A 6,010-nucleotide genomic window follows, 5' to 3' on the forward strand; every position below is an offset into this window, starting at 1 on the left:
GTGTTTACTGAGTCTCCAGTTCCTCGTGATAGTGGACATCACAGACTTAATGTATTGGCTCGTAAGTCACAAGATAACTTCTGAAGCAAACAATAGAAAACCCATAAGGATAAACAGATTTGGAGGTTTTTTTTTAATTTTTATTTTAGACTTCAGATGCTTGAATTTTACTGAGTCTGCAAAATTCTTTGAAAGCCTTAGTGGGAAGGTGCAAGGAATATTTGCAGCCTCCTTATGTGACTGTGCCTCTTCCAATTTTAAAAGAAAACGTCATTTCAACATTTGTCAGAATGAACAGGGTTCACCCAGAAAATGGCCACAGCAGCAATGCTAAATACAAACTGCCTGATTTCCACAGTAATGTTATTTACATGACTTTACAAAAATTTCAATTACTATGGCTATTATTTAACAAGAAGATGAGTATATGTATTTAAAAATCTGCATATCGTTTCAATCAAGAAGGCAGGAGGATGTTTCTGGTTTGGGTTTTTTCGTTTCTCTTTTTTTTTTTTTTTTTGGTAATTTTCCCCCCATTTTTCTCTTAGTGGCAGCTGTTCTTAAAACTAACATTGGTTAAACAGGTGTTATGGCAAGAAAAAAAATTGTTCCTGTTTTGTAACTGATTTATGGAATTAACTTCTTCAGTTTGTTAGTGGAGGACAGGACCTTATTACCAGGAAGAAAGGCTAATGAAGGTCCCCCAAGTGGAGGACAGTTTATTCAACCACTGCTATTTTCAATAAAACTCATTGTGCATTCGGCTACATTTGGACTCCATCTATGTCATTAAATACTCTTCCCAGCACCCTTGGCTTCAGTGTTCTTTTGGAAGTGCTTTCTCAACCCTATAAATCTGTTTAAAAGTAACTACTACATGCCAGTTCATTGCCTCAGTGAATTGTGCCAACAGTGAATTAATCTGGGTTCTCACAGTGTAAACGTTCAAGGACATTCAATGACAGAGACCTCTAAGAAGTCAGAAAATGTAGCCCATATCATCAGTGAGGAAGCAAAATTGGCAATAATGCCGAACAATGCTCAACCATGCTAATTCAAAGCTTGTGTCCTGTAGTAAGAATTTTATGAAGAGTTACCAAAAGCATTGTAGGTACCACTGCCTAGCATTCAGTCTAGAACATGTGTTTTTTTTTTTTTTTAAACCAGTGAAATAGGGAGCCCCGGTGGCGCAGCGGTTTAGCGCCGCCTGCAGCCCAGGGCGTGATCTGGAGACCCTGGATCGAGTCCCACGTCAGGCTCTCTGCATGGAGCCTGCTTCTCCCTCTGCTTGTGTCTCTGCCTCTCTCTCTCTCTCTCTGCATCTCTATGAATAAATAAATAAAATCTTAAAAAAAAACACTTTAAAAAAATAAACCAGTGAAATAGGCCCAATCAGAATTAAAGATTTCTTGATGCTTGTCTGCCTTCCTACTACTAACCAAAAGGCTTGTTTGCTTAGGTGTTGACAGCTTATCATCCAGACTGATGAAGTGCTTCAGGGACACTAGTTGCCAAGACCATGGCACCAACCCAAGTCTCACTGGGAAATCCCTCAGAGAGGCTTTTAGGTGTATCTTTACCAATGGGTGGTCTTACATAACTGAGGAATACAAATGGGCTCTGAGTCAAATCACTATGTCCCTACATCAGTTTTCAGTTTCAGAAGGAAGAGGTATGTTTCATTTGTGAAAAATTGCATCTAATATATTTAATCACATCTCATTATTCTAAGGGTACTACAGTAGGTTCCTGATTACAGAAATAATTAATAATCTAAGCTTTCTTTTCTTCCAGCATCCAAAATAATCTTGTGTTTTCAGAGGTGTTTAAGCTTGGGGGTCTGTCTGGCTGTTGAAAGGCACCAAACAGTGGGTTCAGAAGGTAGAACTCATGCACAACCTCTCAGTTGGTTTGAAGTTTTAGGTTATTAGACAACTCTGTATATAAGGTGTCCAGTTAGTTGCAAACTATTAGTAGTCTAATATCTTCTCTTAAAGAAAAGTCACAAGTGGGGCACCCAACTGGCTCAGTTGGTAGAGCATGTGACTCGACCTCGGGGTCGTGAGCTCGAGCCCCATGTTGGGTATGGAGCTTACTTAAAAAAAGGAAAGAAAAGTCACTAGTGTTAATTTAGCAATTTTAACCGTTGCATGTTCAGAAAGCTTTTAAAAATAATCCCCCTCCCCCCAGTTAGAATTCAACTAATAGGCTTTTTGTGTTTTAATACTAGCTGCATGTTAAATATTAAATTCCAAGTGCTTTCTTTACATCTAATAATAAACTTTACCACATCATTATGGATCCAGGCTTGTTAAATGCCTTTTAAAATTAGCAAAAGTTCTCTGGTCTCAAATTTTGAATTTAGGAAAGGATGCAGATAGGATTTTGTCTTTGTTTACCATCATTAATTCAAGTGCCTAAAAAAGGGTAGTATTGATTTTTCCTATTCACAATAATCTGATTTACCTAGACATTTATTTTCTCTGGGCCTTTTGTAACTGCTCAGACTTCTGTGCGTATGATGTTTTCTTCTACAAATTGCTTACCATTTCAAGTTGCAACCCAGAAACCTAGAACTTAGAAAGCCCACACTACATCTCTGAAAGCAAGCATGGGGGAGAGAATTAGAATACCACTGACCTCAGCTGGCATAACTTGAGGAAGGAACTTAACAAGGTAGGCCCACCAATGAACACCAAGCATCTAAAAACCCAAGACTTGGGCAGCCCTGGTGGTGCAGCGGTTTAGCGCCGCCTGCAGCCCACGGCATGATCTGGAGACCCTGGATCGAGTCCCAGGTCAGGCTCTCTGCATGGAGCCTGCTTCTCCCTCTGCTTGTGTCTCTGCCTCTCTCTCTCTCTGCATCTCTATGAATAGATAAATGAAATTTAAAAAAAAAAAAAAAGACTTATGTTTCCCCTCTGCCAAATTGTTTGTTAGAAAAGTATTTGTCCCTGATTAGATTACAAGGCATTACTCTGTTATTAAGCATCTTTTACAGTACTGTTGTATAACCTCACTTCGTTTAGGATTTTAATTTACTAAACAGAGGAGGTGCCATCCATACAAAGCAGAAAAATCCCACTGCTTTATTGCCCATTAGTACTCTTGAGCTTGGAAAACATTTACCACTTCAAAAACATAAATGCAGGCATTTCTCTAAATAATAATTTATACTAGTAAATCCCAAATTGGAGATCACTCAGATCAAGTGTACACATTTAATATAGAAAGTCTATATTAAAAGTTAAACATTGTCCCTTTGGGTGGCTTACTTGGTACCAACACAAACAGAAATATATAAAGTACTGAGGGCAATTGCTCTCATTAATCCAGAGTATTTATTAACATTTGATATTACCATGAAAAATGAACTTGAAAAGTCCTCAGAAAACTGGTAGGTCCACTAATGAACACCAACCCAAGGCTACATCCCTGGACTTCAGAAACTGCCTTACTTCCCTAGGCACAAACTCACCATCTTCTAGTGCCATCAAAATGCAATAGGTATTCATAAGTAAACATGTTCACAAGGTAATTTGCTGCTGAGAACTAACTCAAAGGAACAGCTAAGGGTATCTTAACCATTCATGCAAACAGATTCAGCAAGCAGATTATTCAGCAGATTCTGATAAATATTCCAAAACAAGACACAAGCATAGCCAAGCAACAAATTTTTCAGAGGCAGCATGTGTGAGTCTTCTATTAGTAATAAATGAGGTTACTCGTCTCCTTGATCCAAGATTTTCAGAAGTAACACCTGTCAAGAGAGAGAAACCACTCACCAGTTTAACAGAAATAATAAGTACATTAAGCAGGTGTTGGGGAAGGGGGAAAAATGTCTCACCAAGGTAGTAACTGCAGGAAGTAGATACCAGAGGTGTCTGGGTGGCTCAGTGGTTGGGTGTCTGCCTTCAGCTCAGGTCATGATCCCGGAACCTCGGAATTGAGTCATTCATCAGGCTCCCTGCAGGGAGCCCGCTTCTGCCTCTGCCTCTCTCTCTCTGTGTCCCTCATAAACAAATAAAATCTTTAAAAAAAACAAAAAAAAAAAAACAAAAAAAAAAAACAAGGGAGTAGATACCACCCTTAGGGCCTGGGGGACAAATGGAAGAGTTATTAACAGAATTTAGAAGGTTGAAGGTGCCAGTAGAACTGGGTCCCCAGGCTGTGCATGTGAGGGAGGCCCGCCTTTTGAGTGTGGAATCTCTCAACAATTAAGAGAAGGCTAATTCTAGGAGCATGGGAAATGCAACCAGGCCTCACTGCTGCTGCATTGAACCATAATGTTAAGGCAGAGAGCTGTTGCTGGGGTTTTACTCTTCAATGGGAAGCAGACAGTGGGGAGGCCTGGCTTCTTTTTTTCCTCCCTAGCCTTCCAGTCTGCCTCTAGTTGGTAAAAAAACAAAATGTGATGTGCAAAGATCAGAAAGATCTTTCTAGCCATAGATCAGAAAGGTAGGTGTGAAGGTGAGAGACAACAGACACAGGAGGGGCAAGGATGTGTGGGCAAACGGGGTTTTAATGAATTCATTTTAGGAAAAAATGAATAGTGTCCAATTCATGAGAAGCCCACAATAGAATTATTCTTAAAATAGTCATGACTGGGGATCCCTGGGTGGCGCAGCGGTTTGGCGCCTGCCTTTGGCCCAGGGCGCAATCCTGGAGACCCGGGATCGAATCCCACATCGGGCTCCCGGTGCATGGAGCCTGCTTCTCCCTCTGCCTGTGTCTCTGCCTCTCTCTCTCACTGTGTGCCTATCATAAATAAATAAAAGTTTAAAAAAAAAAAAAAAGTCATGACTGGCAGCTAATAGAATTCTCAAATACATTTTAGGTAATTTTTTTTTTTTTAAGAATTTTTAAAAGATTTTATTTATCTGACACAGAGAGTCTGGTGTGTGCAGAAGTAGGCAAAGCAGCAGGGAGGGGGCAGAGGGAGAAGCACATTCCCCGCTGAGCAGAAAGCCCACCCAGCAGCTGGATCCCAGGACCCTGAGACCATGACCTGAACTAAAGGCAGATGGCTTAACTGACTGAGCCACCCAAGTGCCCCACATTTCAGGTGATTTTAATTTAGATGTAGGAAAATCAGAAAGTTGTCCAATTTGTTTTTTAAAACTCTGTAATTTACTGTGCTGATAAAAGGAAAATTTCCATGAAATATTTTTTCTTTCCTTAGCATAGGTACATGTAAACGTAAGTGAAAATAGTGCAGCCCACAAGCAGTACTAATTTGAGCTAGAAAATTTGAGAATTTTGATAAAGGGTCAAATCCAGCCCTCTGCCAATTTTTGTATCTGTTTTCTTGGAACTCATTGTCTGTGGCTGCTTTCCTGAAGCATAGCGGAGGTACCAATATAGACCATCTGACCCCCAAAGTCGATTAGGGGCAACTTTTTACATGAGGTGTAAGTTTTCTTTTTGTAAATAATGAAAATGTGACTGACTATACAAGTTGACACATTTTAAAAAGTGAATGTTGCTAGCAAGAGAGAGACATTTTTAAGGACTAAATTCTTATCACACTTTACTAAGACCACACACCATTTCCCGGCTTAATCGGTGAGCCCTCATTAGACAACATTTCAGAGTTCTATACTAGACTCTGAACACAGTAATCAAGATGCAGCCATGTAGCTTAACTGAAAATGCTTCTGGAACAAAATGCAGGAAAATCTGGCGCTGGTCTCATAAAAAATGCCATTTCCAAGACTACACGAGTGTAGCACATACCACAGGTTAGAAAGCACACAACAGCATCTCCTGAATTCACAGTTCATACTGTCACTAAAATGCATATTAATTCTATTGATAAAAAATTAGCTTCTGCATTATAAACTCTCCTAGGCTTTTTTTCCTCTGTAAAGGCCACCAATATCGAACTTTAGATTAAAATCTTCCAAAAATTCCTGAAGTTTTAACTATTCCTGTTCACACAATGAATATATCCTTTAAAAACTTTTTAGAGGGGGAAAAAAGCGATACAGAAGACACATGAATGTTCAAG

Source organism: Canis lupus, chromosome 3 (genome assembly GCF_048164855.1).
Source record: "Canis lupus baileyi chromosome 3, mCanLup2.hap1, whole genome shotgun sequence".
NCBI classification, from domain to species: domain Eukaryota; kingdom Metazoa; phylum Chordata; class Mammalia; order Carnivora; family Canidae; genus Canis; species Canis lupus.